This window comes from Schistocerca nitens, chromosome 9 (genome assembly GCF_023898315.1).
Source record: "Schistocerca nitens isolate TAMUIC-IGC-003100 chromosome 9, iqSchNite1.1, whole genome shotgun sequence".
NCBI lineage: Eukaryota > Metazoa > Arthropoda > Insecta > Orthoptera > Acrididae > Schistocerca > Schistocerca nitens.
In genome coordinates, this window is record NC_064622.1 from 177,959,003 (window position 1) to 177,982,594 (window position 23,592).

The 23,592-nt window shown below is 42.9% G+C and overlaps 1 protein-coding gene across 5 annotated transcripts in view; it reads left to right on the forward strand.

The window, feature by feature from the left end:
• The window catches only part of LOC126202966 (putative fatty acyl-CoA reductase CG5065), a 534,251-nt gene that overhangs the window by 368,903 nt on the left and 141,756 nt on the right, over positions 1-23,592 (forward strand). For 2 of the 5 annotated variants that reach the window (XM_049937104.1, XM_049937108.1), the window contains exon 1: positions 19,416-19,662. The exons of the other annotated variants lie outside the window; for them this stretch is intronic. The gene's annotated coding sequence lies outside the window, so the exon portion shown is untranslated. Of the gene's footprint in view, positions 1-19,415; positions 19,663-23,592 lie in introns of those variants that run through there. 5 annotated transcript variants of the gene reach the window in all.

A 23,592-nucleotide genomic window follows, 5' to 3' on the forward strand; every position in this document is an offset into this window, starting at 1 on the left:
GTAGCGGTCGCGCGGTTCCAGACTGTAGCGCCTAGAACCGCTCGGCCACCACGGCCGGCCAACTTGTCACTTTTGCCTTTCGTGGTACAGTGAGCTACCGACTTAGCTATATAAGCACGACCAACAAACCATATGCATAGCTCCACTTCCGCTATAACTCATCTCCTATTTTCCAAATTTTGGAGATGGTTTCCCGGATAGATTGCGGGACTAGCACTCCTGGAAGAAAGGATACAGCGGTGAAACGGCTTATCCACAGCAAGGCTGTGAGGGCGGGTCGTGATTCCTGCTTAGATAACTCAGTCTGTGAGCACTTTGCAGCGAAAGGCAAAGATCCCAGATTAGAGTCGGATCAGGTACACAGTTTTAATCTGCCAGAAATTCCAACAGCTGATTTAGATTGATCTTTAAGAAAGTCATCGCTGACCGAATCAAGACTTCAACGAAATTCTACAAATCGAAAGTAATGTGTCTCTTCAAAAGGTGATTGAATGCCAAAAAGTGTGTCCAGGCGTCCTGTTTCAGTTACATCACAAATATTCAAACAATAGGTTAGGTTAGTGTTTTTTGACGTCCCGTCGACAACGAGGTCATTAGAGACGGAGCGCAAGCTCGGGTTAGGGAAGGATGGGGAAGGAAATCGGCCGTGCCCTTTCAAAGGAACCATCCCGGCATTTGCCTGAAACGATTTAGGGAAATCACGGAAAACCTAAATCAGGATGGCTGGAGACGGGATTGAACCGTCGTCCTCCCGAATGCGAGTCCAGTGTGCTAACCACTGCGCCACCTCGCTCGGTATATTCAAACAATAGTAGCGTCATATCTCAATAGCGTCATGTAGTGATCGTTTCGTAAAACTTTTAACATTCGTAACTAAATCCTGTATCGAACCGAAATAAAAAAAAATTAAGAGGTTTTACGAATGTGGATGTATAGCTTAGCCATTGTCAGTATGTCCTTCAAATTATCGACATTAGATAAGAAATTAACAATGATGATAAAAAGGCCGATTATAGCAATGAAAATCTTGTATCCGCAGGAACATGTTTTTTTAACAATGGAAATTATTTGTAGTTGCTGCAGAACATTTTTTTTACGCTATGTTATGTATTGTTGGAACTAGTGTTAGATGACTGGGTGTTGTGTGCTGTCCTTAGGTTAGTTAGGTTTAAGTAGTTCTAAGTTCTAGGGGACTGATGACCATAGATGTTAAGTCCCATAGTGCTCCGAGCCATTTGAACTAGTGTTAGATGTAAATTGGCGAAAATGAACAGCATAAGTGGAACAATTGCTACAGGATTTAAGCTTTTTCCTAAAATAAGAATGGCACGCTTATTACAAGAAAATGAAGAAGCGTGATGTTTCTATTTTCTTAGGCGAAAGTGATCTGTCCCTTTTTTATTAATTGTAGTTTTAGATGTGGAATGGTAGAAAAGAATAAAGTTCCTAAAAGCACCTATTTTAGCGGCACGTTACGTTCCCGTTCTGTTGTCAGTAATGCTAGAGGAAATTGTAGAGGGAAGTCCAGATTTTATAGAGAGAGTGAAATTTTCTCTTTGTCTGTTCACCCATGTTTGTATTCGGAAAAGTGCGACCTCTACTTGCTGAGACTTAGTATCGCTGATAACGTCACGAAAACGGTACGTCTCGGCTTGCAGCGTGTACCTGTAGGTTTTATCTTAATCACATTATGTAGATAGTTGTGCAGCGGATGTTATGATTTGATACTGCTTCTTTGTCATTTTTATCCATTGACAGTATGAAATAGGGATGGAGAAAATCAACCGTTTAAGACCAATACCGGTATTTTATTTCTGAATAATCGGTGTTTCTTAATTTTTTACTAATAACAGACTGTGGAAACCGAAATATCAATTAGCTATAGCAGCAGTGCAAACATTTTTCGTTTTTAAACAAACAGTTTTAAAAAATAGAAGCAGTTTTTATTCATAAAATTTGCATTGGTTTTAAATATTGCGTTGCTATAGAAAATCAGAAAAGCGATCAGTGCTATTTTAATAACATACCTTCAGAAACGAACAACAAGCTCGTAACTTAAGAACTGGTACAGCGTTGCGGAGACGATGTCCTTTTTGCCGCGTGAAGTGATTTGATGCACATGGGCACGTGCAGTGTGGAAATCTCACCCCCATTTGATCTATACGGCAGTTTCTCCCTGTCGTCACCGGACATCCATTGTGTTGCACAATGTCACCAATTATAGTCTGGAAATATTTTTGCGAATTGATCTAGCAGTGAAATACAATGCTTTAAAAGATTAAAGATTTGTCTGCCATTTCTGTGAAATAAGCGGAAGGAAATTATGGTAACAGTAATAAATTTAAAAATTAACAACAGTTCATTCTCAGTAAACAATAAAAATAATAAGTAGCTAATTTGCTGGCTATGTCTAATGAGCCTTTATCTGGTCGTATCCCTGGAAAACGGACAAATTAACACGAAAAACAGAGTTCTTCAGTTCCTCAGTTTTCACCCTTTAGTACTGACTATTCGTAATGCTCAAATAGTGGTGTCGTCACAGATTACAACATAATTCTTCAGCAGTTTCAAAAAATTAGTCAGTAGGATAATATTGGTAATTTTTTCGTAATGTAACGACTTACCACTTTTCGAGAAAAACAGCGAGCGGTGGACGGTTAAGTATTCTTTTATTTGTCTGTTTAATATTGTCATTCTTGTATATTGAAACTGAGTCAGCATTTTTCAATCTGTTAGATTTCTGTTTTTTTTTTTTTTACAGGAAATAATAGGAACAAAAAACCGAATTTAGGTTATTTCAGAAACCGGTTATTTTGAGTGGTTTTAACTGTCAATTTCAACTGGCGAGGAAAAAAAGATATAACAAAACTTTTTGTTTCGGCGATAACAGCTGTCCGTAGCCTGAAGATGACCACCAGCCGGTCGACATTCTGATTTGTTCACGCGATTGATTATAATCTTACGTTGTATATTTTTGCGACACGATCTATAACACATCGCAGGGCAAACGACAATACCGTGCTGCTGCACGGAGGGAGGGAGTGGGGCCGCAGTCAGAGCAGTGATCGCTTTCGGTCTACATAGCGACTGGCCCCTAACGGGAGCCAGCGGTAACGAAGTGAGACGCGACTAGGGCCGTCTGGGATAGCGGAGAAACACACTGCTCCAGATACGCAGGCATGGATGGCCTGAAGCGCGGTGTGTGTGTGCAGCACTGCCGATTACCAGAGAGCTACGTAGGGACATTATGCCTCTATCGGTCTCAGATGCCGATGACGACATTGCATATCAAATACAGCTTCCAGGAGTAATTTACACCACTAAAAATAGTGTTATAAGCGATAAGAATAGAACAACCATTGGTTTCCAGTTATCGATGCGTAGTCAGTAATCTTACTTCCTGGATCTAATCTCAAACATTTCAGATGTTTCACATGGACTAAGGTCACACGACATAATTATTAGTGATAGATAATGAACGCGAAAAATGGTTAGCAGCGAGTAAAAAAATGTGTGTGAAATCTTATGGGACTTACTTGTTAAGGTCATCAGTCCCTAAGCTTACACTAAATTATCCTAAGGACAAACACACACACCTATGCCCGAGGGAGGACTCGAACCTCCGCCGGGACCAGCCGTACAGTCCATGACTGCAGCGCCTGAGACCGCTCGGCTCATCCCGCGCGGCGGAGCGAGTAGGATTCGCGCATAGTGGATTCCATACAAATTAAATTAAGTATGTTGATTGTTCATCCTTTCCGGGAATAAATAATAGCGACCATTTTTGCCTGTCATCGACAACGACACTGCCAAGATATCGCTCCCAGGAATTCCACGATTTTCGATGATGTTTTAATTTCAATAATGTAAATGTGACATGAAGTTATGCTGTAGGAGGAAGGCAACCATTGGTATAATAAGCAGTAGTTCTCCATTCATGCTGACTGTGTCGCAATGGTAGAAGTCAAACATCAGGCAAGGAATGACTTTATTGCTCATATGAGGCGTCTCAGAATTCATCGACCACCAGAAATCCAGGAGCCATTATTGTACATGGATATGGCGCTTAACTAGTCTGTGAATGTTTCTTTCACAAGCAGCCTAAAACGCCATATCTACATGCAGCAATAACTCCTGGACATGTGATAATGATTGATAAATCCCGAAACGCGTCATATGAGCAATGAAGTCATTCCTTGCCTGATGTTTGACTTTTACCACTGCGACCCAGTCAACATGAATGGAGAACTGCTGAGTGTTTAAATTAAGTCTCACGTCGGGTAACAAATGAGAAAAGAAATATTTTTTCTGGCGATATAATCATAAATTAACAAATTTCGTATTTGTGCCTGTACTTTTATCCACCTTGCTTCTTGACTCACTTCGTGATTCTAGACAAACGGGAAAAATCCTATAGGTTTGGAGAGTGGCTTTGCGACTATCGAAATATGTTACATTAATGTTCGTATCTTTTGATTGCATTGACTTAGAAGTTTCAATGTTTTGCACCACCAAGGGGCACAGTATGTGGAACAAATTTTAACGGAATACGTCTATCCGTTGCTGAAGAAAAGAGTTTTCGACAGACAGAAAACAAATGGTGCTATAAGGGTCCGTTTTTACCGACAATAATGTGGTATTCTACAATATTAATATTTTACAAAGCTGTTTTCGACGTTACGCCATCGTCAGGTACAGAGATATAGTATGTGGCGCTGTGAAGTTTTTGTGGGCTCAAAGATTTAAAAAATGTTCATGTGACCACTGATACCAGCATCGTTGATAACTGACGCAGCACATCCAACTTGTGTGGCAATTCTCCGAAAGGAACGTCCCTCCACTCAGAAGGCCACAATTTGGCCCCTTTCAAAATTGCTCAGTTGGCTGTAAGAAGCACAGATGCGTCTCTGTTGCATGCTTGCCCGCTTGCTTGCTTACTTCACTTGTCTGCACCGCATCGAGCCTTCTGGCCGTAAGAATTCCCTATTGTAGGGTAAACACATAGAGCGCTCTGGTAGCTGTGTCGCTGCGCTATCTGTTGGCGGACGATGTTGAAACCATTGTCAATACATTTACTATCCCTCAGGTAGCTTGCGCCGCCATCGCATCAAAATCGAGGTCGTCTTTCAAGACTATCACCGGCGTACGGGGAGCAACGAAAATTTGATTTTCAATATTTCATTCAGTTACCGACCGAATTTAAAATGTTGCCATAATCTATTCATAAAAAACTATAATCTTTCCTTAAAGCTTTAACACACAAGTATTATGTCTTGAAACAGTGTCTCACGGCGCACAGTTTACCATATATTCGTCCAATATTTGAGAATGAGAGCATTTGGGCAACTTTTAGCGAACTTTACTCATAGTTTCAAACCTTTACATAGTATTTTTTTGAAAGGAAAAAAGTTTATCGCTTACTACATTTTCGCTGTTCATGCAGTAAAACTGCATCAGATATGGCGTTTTAATTTATTACTTCTTTACTTCTAACTCTTTGCGCAACACATTTTGCAGACCGTATCTACATATACAAATGTCTGTGTCTGAAAAATTGTGTTGTTGCACAACACTCAGTTCAGGAGATACGGCGTCATAAACACTGAGATGCTTGAAAAATTTATTTTTTCTTAAAACGGAGCGCATTGTCATCAATAAAAATTCCACACTTGTCTGGGAACGAGAAGTCCATAAATGGCTGAAAGTGGTCAATGATCGGTTGAGTTGGATCAGAGGACCCAGTGCAAACCATGTAAGCACATCGCACACCATTATGGAGCCACTATCACCTTGCATTGTGCCTTGTTTACATCTTGGGTCTTTGGCTTAGTGGGGTCTGCACCACACTCCAACCCTACCATCGGCTCTTACCAATTGAAATCTGGTTTCATCGGACCGGGCCACGGTTTCCCAGTCGTCCAGGATTCAACCGATACGGCCACGAGAGGCGCTGAAGGCGGTGTCGTGCTGTTAGCAAAGGCACTCGCGTCAAGTCGTCTGTGGCCATAGTGCATTAACGCAAATCTCAATTAACGCACGGATACGTTCGTCGCACGTCCCACATTGGTTTCGGCGCGGTTATTACCCGCAGTGCTACGTTTCTGTTAGCACTGACAACTCTACGCAAAGGTCGCTGTTCTCGGTCGTTAAATGAAGCAGTCGGCCACAGTGCTGTTCGTGGTGAGAGGTTATCCCTGAAACTTGGTACTCTCGGCACCCTCTTGGCCGTATTGATCTCGCACTATTGAATTCCCTAATGATTTCCGAAATGCAATGTCCTATGCATCTAGCTCCAAGTAGCGTTCCGCGCTCAAAGTCTGTTCTCCCGTCGTGCGGCCGTAATCCTGTGGGGAAACCTTTTCAGATGAATCATTTGAGAACAAATGACAGCTCTGGGGCAATGCACTGCCCTTTTATACCTTGTATACGCGATACTAGCAGTGTAAAGTGGGACACTGAACTTCTGGAGTCTCCTGTACTGTTACAAATTCGGGACACCTTATGTGGCTGCGCTGAACCGTGTCAGACAAGGCTCTAGGAACGCGTGGCCCACGCCACATTTCAGAGGCCAGTTAGGCAGCATGCGGGATGTATTTTTTTCCCGTTAAGTACCGCCACTACCGGTTTCGAATGGCAAGTGCTCGCAGTCGGCACCAGTAGCAGCCGGCTGTGTGCAGTTGCAGCCGGCGTGGACACGATCTGCGCATCCAGTCGCTGAACCCCTCCCGTGCCCTATGGTTGCCGACCCACACGCGAGCCTTCCCTTGCTCAGCGCAAACTGAGCTTTCACACAGGTTCGAGTAGAAAATTACATGAAAAGTGTCTTGTAAGTATAAAGGGCTCTAAACGTAGGGCTGAGTCTCGTAGAGGTACCTTGCTGTACTTACGTCAGCACTGATAACGAAGAAACTAATTTGTCTAGCAAACATGTTCCAAATGTGGCCGGCAGACTGAAGACTTTACATACATTACGTAACAGGTTGTGTGTTGCTTGCATGTTTCCTCCTCCAATGTGGCTACTGATTGGATTTCTACTAGATTCCACATTGAATGCGCTGCGCAAATAACCCCCTCCATACCTCATACCTGCCGACAATCTTTCACTCGGTAAGTACTACGTCGTCACTGGTTAAGAGCGCAGACCACGCCCATTTATTAATTTACTAAAAGAACGTACACACATATGGTACATCATTGTTCCTACTGTCAGTTTGTTGCGTGATCCTATGTTAGAACATCATGACTTCCCTGGACAAAACAGATTGATCTTAAAGAATTTGTGTGGTTTCAGGAGAAAAAAAACTGACGGGAAACTCACGTCTTCGTTTCACAGACGATATGATATTAGATGCTGTTTAACAGGTAGTTCCCATTATCCATGATTTCCGTAAGGTGCTATTTATTGTACCGCACAGTCAGCTTAACTAAGGGGACAAAATGTGCCCATTAGGATGGCGAATGTTCGGAACGAATGTTTGATAGCTAAATCGATTGGTACCCAATAAGGCATAAGCGTTCCGCTTTAAGAGCTCAGTACATCTAAATTATTATCCGATCTGCTGTACTATCAAGCTATATGCTTACGATGCTGTTGTCTGCAGGAAAACACCGTTGCTGGTCATCATAAGGAGATGCAAAGCAATTTAGACAGAATTTCCACTTTTTGTACCGAGTAACAGCTCACTGCAAATTGGTAAATGTAAGAAATCCCACATAATAAAGAGATTACAATATGGAGCTCAGCTCTTGAAACTCTCTCACACCTAAATATCTAGGGATAATGATGAGAAATTTGTCGAGCCTTCGAATCAGCAGTAGGAAAATCGAAGGAAGACAAAATTGTTGGGAATGTGACAAGTCTTTTGCGTTAAGAGTCCGTATCAAGTAAATATTGCAGCAGATGGTGAACGAATTCAGAATCCTGAGGCGCGTTTCTAGAGGCATAACAACCCTTCAAAAAGAATACAATAATTCCAATCCCAAAGAAAGCAGGTGTTGACAGATGTGAAAATTACCGAACTATCAGTTTAATAAGTCACGGCTGCAAAATACTAACACGAATTCTTTACAGACGAATGGAAAAACTAGTAGAAGCCGACCTCGGGGAAGATCAATTTGGATTCCGTAGAAATATTGGAACACGTGAGGCAATACTGACCCTACGACTTATCTTAGAAGCTAGATTAAGGAAAGGCAAACCTATGTTCCTAGCATTTGTAGACTTAGAGAAAGCTTTTGACAATGTTGACTGGAATACTCTCTTTCAATTCTAAATGTGGTAGAGGTAAAATACAGGGAGCGAAAAGTTATTTACAATTTGTACAGAAACCAGATGGCAGTTATAGGAGTCGAGGGGCATGAAAGGGTAGCAGCGATTTATAAAGAGGGGAGACAGAGTTGTAGCCTCTCTCCGATGTTGTTCAAAAATGGCTCTGAGCACTATGGGACTTAACATCTGTGGTCATCAGTCCCCTAGAACTTAGAACTACTTAAACCTAACTAACCTAAGGACATCACACACATCCATGCCCGAGGCAGGATTCGAACCTGCGACCGTAGCAGTCTCGCGGTTCCGGACTGAGCGCCTAGAACCGCTAGACCACCGCGGCCGGCCGATGTTGTTCAATCTGTATATTGAGCAAGCAATAAAGGAAACAAAAGAAAAATTCGGAGTAGGTATTAAAATTCATGGAGAAGAAGTAAAAACTTTGAGGTTCGCCGATGACATTGTAATTCTGTCAGAGACAGCAAAGGGACTTGGAAGAGCAGTTGAACGGAATTGATAGTGTCTTGAAAGGAGGATATAAGATGAACATCAACAAAAGCAAAACAAGGATAATGGAATGTAGTCGAATTAAGTCGGGTGATGCTGAGGGAATTAGATTAGGAAATGAGACACTTAAAGTAGTAAAGGAGTTTTGCTATTTGGGGATCAAAATAACTGATGATGGTCGAAGTAGAGAGGATATAAAATGTAGACTGGCAATGGCAAGGAAAGCATTTCTGAAGAAGAGAAATTTGTTAACATCGAGTATAGGTTTAAGTGTCAGGAAGTCGTTTCTGAAAGTATTTGTATGGAGTGCAGCCATGTATGGAAGTGAAACATGGACGATAAATAGTTTGGACAAGAAGAGAATAGAAGCTTTCGGAATGTGGTGCTACAGAAGAATGCTGAAGATTATATGGGTAGATCACATAACTAATGAGGAAGTATTAAATAGGATTGGGGAGAAGAGAAGTTTGTGGCACAAGTTGACTAAGAAGAAGGGATCGGTTGGTAGGACATGTTCTGAGGCATCAAGGGATCACCAGTTTAGTATTGGAGGGCAGCGTGGAGGGTAAAAATCGTAGAGGGAGACCAAGAGATGAATACACTAAGGAGATTCAGAAGGATGTAGGTTGCAGTAGGTACTGGGAGATGAAGAAGCTTGCACAGGATAGGGTAGCATGGAGAGCTGCATCAAACCAGTCTAACAACAACAACAACAACAACAACAACAACAACAACAACCCTTTGCGCTCCATGCTGAAGTGTAAAGATGATACTCAAGTAACTGAAGTGCAACTTTGGAAGAAAATTACTGTTAATCTCGAGATCATGTTGGACGTAATTAGAGATAAAATATTCAGGATGATTGTACTGCCGCTATCGTACTTGTCTAACGCGCGTAGTGACCACGAGAATACACAGAGAGATTACGGCTCCATTTAAAGGAAGGACGAAATGGCTCTGAGCACTATGGGACTCAACTGCTGAGGTCATTAGTCCCCTAGAACTTAGAACTAGTTAAACCTAACTAACCTAAGGACATCACAAACATCCATGCCCGAGGCAGGATTCGAACCTGCGACCGTAGCGGTCTTGCGGTTCCAGACTGCAGCGCCTTTAACCGCACGGTAAAGGAAGGACGTTTAGGAGCCAGACATACATACGTTTTCTTCTAGCTACGTACACGAATGTAATAGGACAAAAAGTCGTCCACATCGATACGGAGTACTGTCCGCCAAGCACTGTGTAGTGGCAGGCAGAGTATAAAGTTTTTGTATATATACAAAGGTGTTCCCACCTTATCCACAATACCCAAAAATTCATTTCCTGCCGACCTTGCAATGATAGCAGAAAACGACGGAAAAGAGAAAAGAAAAAAATGCAAACCCCGCGTGGTGGTATTCAGCTGACAAATGATAATTTGGTGAACGAGAAATGTTCGTAGATCGTGAGTTTTCTTAACATGGACTGTCTTCTAGTGAAATTCCGAACCGGAACACCTTGTTTGAATGGATTTTTATTTGTAGCAATCATAAGACGAACGACACCTTTGAACACCTCAAAGTATAATAATACTTAATCCAGCTGGAGACGGTATCGTCCACTCTTAGACTTGGGCAGCCATTTGTTGCCATCGGTACGTAGAATGAGAGTAAGGCTTAAATTTCTCTGTCCTCGTGCACCGTACCTGAACAGATGCACAACGAAAATCACACAAGTCCTGCGACTAAACAGGAATCGTATTTGAAGTTGCTATTTAGCCAATAAGACGACAGAGCTACCAAAAGGACATTTTGTATGCTGTAATGGACATTAGTTGTCACATGAGTGTCAAATCTCAATAACATACCATAATAAGAAAGTCGATGTCCTGCGCTGTAGATAGTAATGATGTTTATATCAACACTGTTCTTTTTTATGCTTGCAACATTTGTTAGTAAACGTGCAAATGACCAACAAAGTGTGTTGAATATACTAATAATTTTTTTTCCTACCATATAGCTTTGTTAGTTCTATAAAGTTAGAGAAGCAAGAAGTAATTCTTATAGTGACCTAGCTACTCTGAGCGAATGTTGAGCTCCTACAGGACCATCTTCGGTGTCCTTTTTCTTCCTAAAACTGAAAAACACAGGAATAAATGCCCTACGACGTATTTGGGAGTTGGCACGGACGGACATGGAACGTTTTCCTTAATACGACTGTTCAGTGTTACAACCCTTCCTGCGGTTCCTCACTTGTCTTTTTTTTTTCAATGTCTTTGCCTCTCCGAGCGACCGCTACGGTCGCAGGTTCGAATCCTGCTTCGGGCGTGGATGTGTGTGATGTCCTTAGGTTAGTTAGGTTTAATTAGTTCTAAGCTCTAGGTGACTGATGACCTCAGAAGTTAAGTCGCATAGTGCTCAGAGCCAATTAAACCATTTTCTTCGCCTCTCCCAATGTGTTGCACCGTACATTCTTAACATTTTGCATCAAAGGTAATTGTGCCTGTCTGGCAGTAACAATATTACTATTTAATTTTTTATTGGCACACGTAATTATTGTATCCATGTATTTCATACTCTTAATCTCGTAAGAAAAGAAGTGTAACTGTTCTGGTTATCTCCTGCTCGAGTAGCATTCTCTCCTCTTTGGAGACCCACGCAGCCACAGATGAGAATGAGGAGGAGGCGGTTATTTGTAGCTCCATGGTTGCAATGTTAGGCGCATTATGCTTCCTTGTAGTGAAGTAGCGTCGCTCTGTGTGTATCCCGGGAGAAATCGTCTTCCAGGTGCAAGAGACCATCCCTGCAGCAGTGAGGACACGGGATGCGGCCAGCTGCTCGTCGTCGGTCACGTCGTTTGTCGCCTGGGATCAGAGATCATTCTCGGTCCTTCGAGGAGGAGACTGGCAGAAATGGTGAAGACAGCTAACCACACTCACGAGGTCTTAGCACAATTGTAATTCCGACGTCTGATCAGGGTTACCGGGTGTGGTTTCAGGTGTTCGTTTAAACCTGAGACTTCGTCCGTTCTGTGACATCATCAGTGAACCGAAAGCTGCAGTAGACCTGTAAACAAATACGCAGTGAAAATCTTAAAATATTAGTAGTTAACAACCGGAGCGTTGCAGCAAAGTCCTACGACTCACATGCCTTCTGAAATGCAGTCGCTCTCACATCATAGCAGATGCTCAGAGTTGGTTGAAATCCGAAGTATAGTGTAGAGACATATTCCCAGCAAGTAGAGAGTATATTAGAAAGACAGGTTGGACTCCCTAGGAGGTAGAGGATTTACAACAAGAAGCGGAAACATTTGCTTTGGCTAGATCGATAGTGAATCAGATTGCGAACTTATATGGACAAGACTAACTGTGGTCGGTGAAATAGATTAATAATTTGATATTTCTACCGGCTACCATGTTCGTACTCAACGGTCGTAGTCATTCACAGATAACGTAAACTCTATAGCATCGAGATACCTCGCGGTCGTAGTAGATGATGACTTTAATTTGCCCAGTATCGACTGAAAACACAACGTACACGATAAGCACAATTTGTTTTGCGGAGTGCTGTTGAATACACTCTTTGACAAATTCCTTCAACAAATAGCTAGATTGATCACACACTAAAGAAATAATTTTAAACCCTCTGGTTACAAACGCTGGCTATCTGCAAAGTGGAATAGGGATGACCGATTATTATACTAATAAAGGACGAGCGTTACCAGAGCCGAAAGGCTCGTCAAGAAAACTAGGGAAAGTCTACATGTTTGGTCGAAATGATGGCCGCTAACAACATACATAAAAGGCGGACTGAGAAATTTAAGTGAAGTCCGACTAACGTAGAGCAACTACCATCGCCAAAGCCCAAAGACACCGGGAACCACGGGCTGTATAATTACGAACCAAATAAAATAATAAAACTCGGCAAACACCTCTCCTTCCTTCACACTTCGGAGAGAGAGAGAGAGAGAGAGAGAGAGAGAGAGAGAGAGAGAGATGCAGGGATACATTGAATGCTAACTTGAGCATGTGTAAGGGCTGTGCATAAATCCTAATTACAACTTTCGTGGTACTATCCTAGCAAAATATGTCATAATCCTAGGAAATTGGCTCATACACTGTGTGATCAAAAGTATCCGGACACCTGGCTGAAAATGACTTACAAGTTAATGGCGCCCTCCATCGGTAATGCTGGATTTCAATATGATGTTTCCCCACCTTTAGCCTTGATGACAGCTTCCGCTCTCGCAGGCATACGTTCAATCAGGTGCTGGAAGGTTTCTTAGGGAATAGCAGCCAATTCTTCACGGAGTGCTGCACTGAGGAGAGGTATCTATGTCGATCGGTGAGGCCTGGCACGTTGTCAGCGTTCCAAAACATCCCAGAGGTGTTCTATAGGATTCAGGTCAGGACTGCAGGCCATTCCAATACTGGGATGTTATTGTCGTGTAATCACTCCGCCACAGGCTGTGCATTATCAACAGGTTCTCGATCGTGTTGAAACATGCAATCGCTATCATCGAATTGCTCTTCAACAGTGGGAAGCAAGAAGGTGCTTAAAGCCCGCATCTCGTGGTCGTGCGGTAGCGTTCTCGCTTCCCACGCCCGGGTTCCCGGGTTCGATTCCCGGCGGGGTCAGGGATTTTCTCTGCCTCGTGATGGCTGGGTGTTGTGTGCTGTCCTTAGGTTAGTTAGGTTTAAGTAGTTCTAAGTTCTAGGGGACTTATGACCACAGCAGTTGAGTCCCATAGTGCTCAGAGCCATTTGAACCATTTTGAAGGTGCTTAAAACATCAATGTAGGCCTGTGCTGTGATAGTGCCAAGCAAAACAACAAGGGGTGCAAGCCCCCTTCATGAAAAATACACCACCACCACCTCCGAATTTTACTGTTGGCACTACACACGCTGGCAGATGACGTTCACCGGCCATTCGCCATACCCACACCCTGCCATCGGATTGCCACATTGTCGCTCCACAACGTTTTTCTACTGTTCAGTCGTCCAATGTTTACGCTCCTTACACCTAGCGAGGTGTCGTTTGGCATTTACTGGCGTGATATGTGGCTTATGAGCAGCCGTTCGGCCATGAAATCCAAGTTTTCTCACCTCCCGCCTGTCCTACTACTTGAAGTGTATCTTGATGCAGTGTGGAATTCCTGTGTGATGGTCGGGATATATGTCTGCCAATTACACATTACGACCCTCTGCAACTGTCGGCGGTCTCTGTCAGTCAACAGACGAGGTCGGCCTGTACGCTTTTGCGCTGTACGTGTCCCTTCACGTTTCCACTTCACTATCACATCGGAAACAGTGGACCTAGGGATGTTTAGGAGTGTGGAAATCTTGCGTACAGACGTATAATACAAATGACACCCAATCAGCTGATTACGTTCGAAGTCCGTGAGTTCCATGGAGCGCCCCATTCTGCTCTCTCACGATGTCTAATGATTACTGAGGTCGCTGGTATGGAGTAGCTAGCAGTAGGTGACGGAAAAATGCACCTAATGTTAAAAGCGTATGTTTTTGGTGGTTTCCGGATACTTTTGATCACATAGAGTGTGAAAAATCCGTTGACGGATCCACTTTCCATTACATATCTGTAGGATCAGCCTGGTGCTGAAGCTGAAAATAGCAGACAGAAAGCATAAGTACTGAAGTCTCCTTGTAAAAATGTATTCACACATGAGGGTACTACCATAATAATGTTCGGCCACCGCGCACACACACACACACACACACACACACACACACACACACACACACACACACACACACACACACACACACACGTTGTTGAAGAATCTTGTAAGTATCCACCAGTGCTGAACAGCAATTGAGACAACTCAAAGCGAATAAGACACCAGGCCTGTGCTGTATTCTGGTGGAACAGTGTTCACTCTATCCTGATACTCCGTGCGAGCAGGCCTTCGAATGCCCACCGGAACCGATCGACCGTCGTGTCATCCTCAGCCCGTAGGCGTCAGTGAATGCAGATATGGAGGGGCATATCGTCAGCACACCGCTTTCACGACCGTTGTCGTGTTCCGTGACCAGAGTCGTCACCTCCTCAGTCGGCTTCACAAGGGTTGAGTGCACGCAATTCGCCAACAGCCCTCGGCAGACCAAGAAGATCTCCCACCCAAGTGCCAGCCGACACCGACAACGCTTAAATTCGGTGATATGATGAAAACCGGTGTTAACATTGCTAGGCCGTTCGATATCGCGATTTGGTTTCCCTAAATATCTCGTGGGAATATCCGAATAACTTCTTTGTTTTTTTAACGTGATTTTACTTCCCAGATAAATTCCTGTAACTACCTCTGTTGCTTCTGTCGTAGTGTGGATGTGTCTAATTCGCATTTTTTCTGTATGAAATACTCTATTTGTTGTTTCTTCCTAGTAACCAAGAAATGAGAATTTTCCATGAAGTGAAACGTCTATATCCTCTTCACACATTTTCTTTAGTTCTGAACGTATGATTTACCTTGTATCTTGTATCAGTTGTAAGCAGCCCACGAGCATTACCTCCTTTGTGCGTGTTTCTTCCTACTGCCCAGTAGAGTTGTGGCGATTCGTGAATGAATCGTTCATTTGAACGACTCTAAATAAAGAATCTTAAGAATCGAATCGTGATACGGACGAATCGTCGTGACGATTCCAAGTTCCAACGATTCATCGATTCTTAGCATGCTATGCTTCGAAGGCAACTTCTGAATCATGCCGAGTCGTGCCGAATGATTACGACCGCCAGATGGCAGTCAAGCCTTATTAGAGAGAATATAGGCGCTCTAACCAACACCTTTCTTGGCGGATCGCCGTGTAATACCGTCTTTAAACAAAAGCTTTTTAATTAATGTCAAGTTCGAGTTTTCGAATGTTATCGTGTTCAGATTTATGTTAAATTTTAGTGAAGTAATGTCGCTGTATACGATTGAATCCTACTGTTTAGAAGTATGTCGTCTTCTCACGTAAATAGTAGTGACAGCGGCAAGTTCTTAGACAAATTAAAAGCAAAATGCCTATGCTTTGTATTTAGAAGAAATGAAAGTTAAGCTAAATTTGTTGTGTGGGAGGGCTGTCAGCTGCTTTATGAATTACAAGGGTGATGTGGACTTGGAAAGACATCTTAGCACAGAGAAACAGGATGATATGAGCCAAACCACGTCTGCCTCACTGCTAGATTTTGTTACTATAAAACAGATGTGAGTAGTTACATACGTTCAAGCGACACAGCCAAATTGGCATACCACTTAATTTTGCATCGCCTTTCGCACAAATCGACTCCTCTTTCCTGGCATACTGAAATAAAACAATAGATGCAATCAAATCAAACGTGACCTTTCATCAATTAAGGCATTACACGTATAAATCGAGAATCACACTTGTAACGTCATATGCATGTTTCCTCATAAATAAACAATTTCTGGCATATCTTATCATGACACAGTTCGATTCTAACCCCATTGACAATTTCAGACATGTCCTGCCATCTGTGAGTAAGATGTAGAACTTTTTGCATTCCGTAAGACTCGTGCCATCGCAGACTAGAATGAATCGTGAAAGAATCGTGAACGAATCGTAGGAATCGATTCGCGATGTGAGATTGAATCGTAGGAATGGAATCGGGAAAAAGAATCGTGTTGCCCAACTCTACTGTCCAGTTACTATTGTACTGTTTTGATGGCCTGATGGCCACATGTAAAAGCTGTAAGAAAGGTTGTCTGTCAGTATGTTCTTTTATGGCCCAACATCTAATATTCCTTCGTGAGTTTCCTCCAGTGTCATGGCTGACTGGATACACTTGCATTATATCAGCGCGAAAATTTGGGTGATAATACTTATACGGGATGTTCAAAAAGTCTCTCCGCAGTGCCGTATGATTGTTAGCCGCGCGTGCCCTATGCCGTAGTGAATATACCGAAATGAAACTCAGTGAAATACAAGTTATTAATGTATTTATTTTTACTTTCAGATTTTAACATTAAATGTTGAAAGTGTCCCCCCCCCCCCTGTTGTTGAATACACAATGCTATTCGTCTAATCGTGTTTCCAAACACAAGCTGTAACATTCCTTCTGTAACAGAAGTAGTGAAAGCGTATATTGCAGTTTTCAATTCATCAATAGATTTTGGACGGTTTTTATAGACAGTTGCTTTCGCTGTACCCCAGAAGAAAAAGCCAGGTGGTGTGAGGTCAGGCGGTCGTGGAGGCCAAAGTCCCTGTGAAATTATGCGATCACCAAAAACATCAGCAAGCAGTGACTTTGAAACGCGAGCTGTATGCGCGCGGTTGCACCATCTTGTTGAAAATAACCGTTCAGTGTTTCACTTAACACAAGTTCTCCTATGAATGGGTACAGAATATCACTGCAGTATCGTTGTGCGTTTATTGTTTAGTTGAAAAATATGGGACCCACAATCCAACGTCTAGAAATTGCAATCCAAACTACTATTTTCACAGAATGAAGTGGTTCCTCATGAATACACAATGGATTTGCAGTACTCCACATACGAGAATTTTGCGAGTTCATGTACCCGTATAAATGAAACCACGCCTTATCAGCGAAAAACGTTTCATTAAGAATATCCCTTCCATTTTGTCGAACGAAATTTTTCAACCATTGATAGTAATGCAGTCTCTTGCCATGATCAGTATTTTTCAGTTCTTGCACGACTATCACTTTATATGGGAAAAGTTCTAATTTGTTCCTTACAACTGTGTGGGCCGTTCCGACACTAACATCGATTTCCTGGGCGAGAATTCTTACTGACTTGTTCGGACTCATGGACATTTTATCAGAAATATCAAGTAGTTTATCCTCAGACAAAACGCTAGGACGACCACTTCTCGGTGCATCTGTCACTGAACCCGTACTTCGAAATTTGTTAATCAGATGTCGCACAGTATGGCCATATGGGAGTGTTGTCTCCGGGAAAACGGAATTAAATGTTTGACGAACTGAAACTGTGTATTTACCGCCAGCTTTGAACACTTGTTCGACTAAAAACACACGTTATTCAGTTTTAACAGTGACAAAAACGAAACAAACGAAAAACAGAACTAAACTAAATGTTCACGTCAACACGTAACGACACACCAACGATGCTACTGACACTGGCTGAGATAAACGAAATAGTGGAATGTTGGGAGAGTCCACTTGTAGGGAAGTAACCCAGGCAGGCGAACAATCATCCGCGGCTAACAATCATACGGCATTGCGGAGAGACGTTTTGAACATAGTATGCAGTTACCACCTTCTGAATGTTTAGCTTTTAAACTTTGGCGCGCACCGGTTGTTAGTCACTCGCTCCGCACCACTGCAGCCGCCTAATGTCCGAGCTCAAAGCACTGCATGAAGAAATGACAACCAGATCTCCTATTCACGAGATTTTGAAGGCGAGGGAAGAGGAAGGGAAAGGTAGCCTCTCTTACACCACGCACACACACACACAAATATATATATATATATATTTTCTCTTATTAATATACGCCTCAAAATGAAATTGGATAGACCTAAGCAAGTGAGGAATTACTATGAAATAAAAGCTAATAATTCTAGATATAAAATTTGATCAAGCCAATCACGATGAATAATGGCACATCTCCTGGAAATATAATGCACATTGACAGAGAGTCAGCTTTACAAGCCAAAGAAAATAACGCACAACAGCGTTGTTCACAATTATACAGTGCTGCGCTACTTCTTTAATGACGCACTCATTCGTTCATTCATTTGTCAATTGCAACATAAAAATGTTCGAAGCAGAGAGATCTGTTACCAGTTGCAGGTTAGAGACAGTGCACTTTAACAAAGCGTGTTACCAGTGTCAAAACAGCAGTTCACAAACCTCTTACGCACTCCGGTGTACAGTACTTCGTGCTCGGGCACTAAGCAACTCCAGTGGGATGGAGCGAGTGACAACCGGTCTGATCACAAATTTAAAAGCTATACGTTCAGAAGATCATAACAGCGTAGCATCGGAATTATAACCCAAATTTTCGCATGAGAGCAATAGTTGGTTCAAAAAGGCTCTGAGTACTATGGGACTCAACATCTGTGGTCATCAGTCCTCTAGAACTTAGAACTACTAAAATCTAACTAACCTAAGGACATCACACACAACCATGCCCGAGGCAGGATTCGAACCTGCGACCGTAGCGGTCACGCGGTTCCAGACTGAAGCGCCTAGAACCGCACGGCCACACCGGCCGGCCAGAGCAATTGCTAGGACTGATATCTTTTAAGTGTGCGTGTATGTTTTTTTTTTCCTCCTCAGAATATGAGCTCACGTTGCTGATGTTTGCTTGTTAAACTAATTATTTAGTATGTTTGTTAAATCTTGTATAAAGATAGCTAAATGTGCAGGCGAAATTTTACATCCCGGAATCGCGAGCGGCAGTGTGTTCGTTCATCCACACCAAAAGCGTTAAAAGTTGTGTAGAGCTTGCGGTAAAATGAGTTGGATACAGCGGGGCAGATGCGAGCGGAAGACTGCCAAAGGCCGCGAGGAAAGCGCGTGGCCGCGCCTCCACGACGCTGGGCTTCGGACGTCTTCGGACGGCACCGGAACGTGCCGAGCGTCGGCTCCACCCACGTGGTGACTCACGCGCAGCGCGCCACTTTGCCCACGCCGTCGCTCGCAACGGCGTTCAGTCGCCGGCTGGACGCCTTTCGTGCATAGGCAGACGCACACCTTCCTGCGGTTTGGCCCGTTAGTTCCGGTCACTGTGCTGTGGTGCTACCGACTTGAACCAGCGCGGCAGCCGTCTCGTACAGTCAAAGAATTCTCCAACTACCCGGCTATATATTCAGTTACAGTGAACGTGGCCCGTAAACTGCATACAGACCATCTATTGTCAAATTTGTGAAGTAGATTTTTCTACTCGGAGGCAGTGCATTTTAGAATTTCAGGTAAGTGTACATGATTTTAAGGTGCAGTTACAGATGCTTTAAGTACCGCGAAAATATCTGTTCCGGTAATGCATCTTTACATATTAGTCCTTGCATTTAAAATAATGAAGTATTTGTTTTTCGTTCATGATTGCCTTATGTACAGTTTTGTATGTATAAATATTTGGATTATATGTGTGACGTTGTTACTTCTTAAGATAATGGTGCCCACTTTTCTGTCTTTTCTGTCTTTGCATTGTTGCGTGGGATACCCCAAGGGGCAGTTCGACCGCCAAACATGAAAGACATCGTTACACAAGTGGACTGTTCCCACTGCATAGCCGAATTATCGTAGGAAATAAGCTGAGTGCGCGTGTGGTGTTCCTGAGGGTCGCGCAGGAATGGAGCTGTCAGTCTGAACGGTACTATCCGATGGATGGCTCAGTCATCAGTAGCTTCATTCCATAATAATGAAGCGAGGTGATGCTGTGGTCAATATACTGGGCACATATTCGGTAGGGACGTGTTTCTAGTCCACGTCCTGCCAACCCGATTTTGGTTTTCTGTGAACTAACTAGCTCAAGGTGGTTGCGTTTCCAGTTGAGTAAACAAAACCACGCCCAGTTAATTTCCCATCCGTCGGTGGTCAGAGATTCTGCTATTTCCAATATCCTCTGTTCCTGACTGGACGTTACTTTCCTGTGCAAACCGTTACATCTCAGAGCAGCAGTTGCAAACCTACATCCTTAATTATTTGCTGAATGTATCCCGATCTCTGCCGGCCGGGGTGGCCGAGCGGTTCTAGACGCTACAGTGTGGAACCGCGTGACCGCTACGGTCGCAGGTTCGAATCCTGCCTCGGGCATGGGTGCGTGTGATGTCCTTAGGTTAGTTAGGTATAAGTAGTTCTAAGTTCTAGGGGACTGATGACCTCAGAAGTTAAGTCCCATAGTGCTCCGAGCCATTTGAGCCATTTATCCCGATCTCTGTCTTCCTCTACAGTTTTTACTTTCTACATCTCCGTATAGTACCATTGAAGTTATTCGCTGATGTCTTAACACATTTCCTATCATCCTGTCCCTTCTTCTTGTCAGTCTTTTCTGGATATTCCTTTCTTCGCCGGTTCTACGAAGAACCTCCTCATTCCTTATCAGTCCACCTAATTTTCAACATTCTTCTGTAGCACCACATCTCAAATGTTTCTCTGTTGTTCCGGTTTTTCCAAAGTCCATGTCTCACTACCATACTATGTTGTGCTCCATACGTACATTCTCAGAAACTTCTTGTGCAAATTCAGGCCAACGTTTGATACCAGCATGCTTCACTTGGTCAGGAAAGCCCTTTTTGCCAGTGCTACTCTGCTTTCTGTGCTCCTTTCCCCGTTCCTCATGGGTTATTTTGCTGCCTAGACAGCAGAATTCCTTAACTCCACCTACTTCGTCATCACCAATTACGATAAGTTGCTCGTTTTGCTCATTTCTGCTGCTTCTCATTATTTTCGTCTTTCTTCTATTTACTCTGTCTGTATTCTGTACTCATTAGACTGTTCATTCCATTCAGCACATCCTGTAATTCTTCTTCACTTTCACTGAGTGTAGCAATATCACCAGCGAATCTTAACATTGATTATAGTGGACATTTTATCAACAGGCTTTGTGTGGACCATCTCAGAGCCGAACTGGTTTGCGTGAGATTTGGACTGGACTGTAGAAGATAAATGAAGTAGTGTACAGGTATGTCACTCATTGATATTGATAAGGTAGCAGGGAGAAAATACAGGGAGGGTAAATTTTTTAGAGAGACCGGCCTGCGGTTAAACGAGTAAGTGTCGAAACACATGACAGGCAAGGAGATAGTTTGACAACGCTGTAGCATATTCAGTTTTCACGTTGAGCAAGCAGTAAATGAAAAAGAGGAGAAAGGATGACAGCCAAAACAGTTGCAGGATAAAAATTTATTAAAATTCTTGACCAAGGTTTCGGTACATATAAATATACCTTCATCCTTTATCGTGAAGAATTTCAACAGTTGCTGTTATGTTGAAAATCTTTAAACAGAGGAGAAATTTGATAAAAGAAGTAATGTTCAGCGAGAATACATAAAAAAATGGTTCAAATGGCTCTGAGCACTATGGGACTTAACATCTGAGGTCATCAGTCCCCTAGAACTTAGAACTACGTAAACCTAACTAACCTAAGGACATCACACACATCCATGCCCAAGGCAGGATTCGAACCTGCGACCGTAGCAGTCGTGCGGTTCCGGACTGAAGCGCCTAGAACCGCTTGGCCACCGCGGCCGGCAGACATAAAAACTCTGAGGTTTGCGGAAGACGTTGTAATCGTCAGAGGGCAAAAGACTTCGAAGAGCAGGTCAACGGAATGAGCAGTGTCTTGAAAAGAGGTGATAAAATGGATTTCAACACACGTAAAACAAGAATAATGGAATGTAGTCGAATTAAACGAGGCGATGCGGAGGGAATTAGATTCGGAAATAAGTCGTTAAAAGTAGTCAATGAGTTTTGCTATTTGGATAGCAAAATAACTGTCGGCGGACAAAGTAGTGTGTCTGTGAAATGCAGACGCAAAGGCAAGGAAGATAGTTTAGAAAATTAGAAGTTTATCATAGAATGTTAGTTTAAGTGGTAGGAAATATTTTCTGAAGATATTTGTGTGGAATTTAGCCTTGTACTGAAGTGAAACACTGACGATAACCGTACAGATAGGAAGAAAAGGGAAGCTTTCGAAATACCGAGTAGCAGAAGATAAAATTTGTAGATCGGATATCTAGGTACTGAATAGAATTGGAAGAGATGAAATTTATGACACAAGTTGATTATAGAAAAAAAGTCTGTTGATAGGGTAACTTGAGGCTTCACAGAATAGTCAATTTGCGAGGAAAAGATTTGAGAGAGACAAGGCTTTACTGCAGTAAGCAGATTCAACTGGGTGTAGGCTGTAGTAGTTACGTAGAGATGAAATGACTTGCATAGCGAGGAGAGGTACATGTTAAGTCTTCCAAGGCAACCACAATAATTGTATATATGGGATTTTTAGCTAAGTTGATTTTGTAATAGTGGGTGCAGAACTTGGCCCGCCCATACCGAGCTGTGTCAGGCAGTAGTTAAGACAGTAGACTCGTATTTTGGAGGAAAGGTATTCAAATTCCGTAGATATAGGTTGTCGTAGTTTCCATAAACCACCTACCCAGCGGCAGGTTTTACTCCAGTTAGCATCTCATCAGAGCTGTTCGGTTTCAAATGACCTCGCTGACCATTGATCATTAAGGTCTAACCTTTTCTCCTGTCTTATCACTGTCTATAACAGTAATCCGCGTCTGGAAACTGATAGCCTCTTTCGCCTTCATTATTGTGATGAATTCCACAATTAGTGCGACCTTTGTACTAGACAGGCACAGACATTTGGCTGTTAATATTTCGTAAACAAAGTGCTTGAGATACAGTGGATTAATTCCAAGCTACTGCAACAAATCCTGAATCAGCCAGATGTAAGAAGACTAATTTTGGAACCCTGACACTGCGAAGAGGTACCGATACCTACATAATAACGCATTTACCACTGACAGTAAATGGAATAAGGGATTCGCATGTGAATCAGTTCAGAGTGCTTTAGCCTTGTTTCACCTGGAGACACTGATTCAGCTTAGCTAACATAGCAACGGCATGTCTTATCAGGAGTTGGAAAGCCTCCGACAAAGCTAGCCGGGCGCCATTTCGGCCCGGAAAACGTCTCCTGTGTCAGTAGTCTGCAGGCCCTTGCTGCCATCACAACTTGGTTATGAGCAAGCTTTTCTTGCTCTGTGTCGCAATGGTTGTGGAGCCACAGAAAAGTTTTCTTGCAGCTCTTTTTTTCTTGGCTGCTCGTAAACTCTTCGCAGGTCCTCTCTCTCTTTTCAGTACCTGCGTTACTGTACGTCATCACCTCGCCGTTT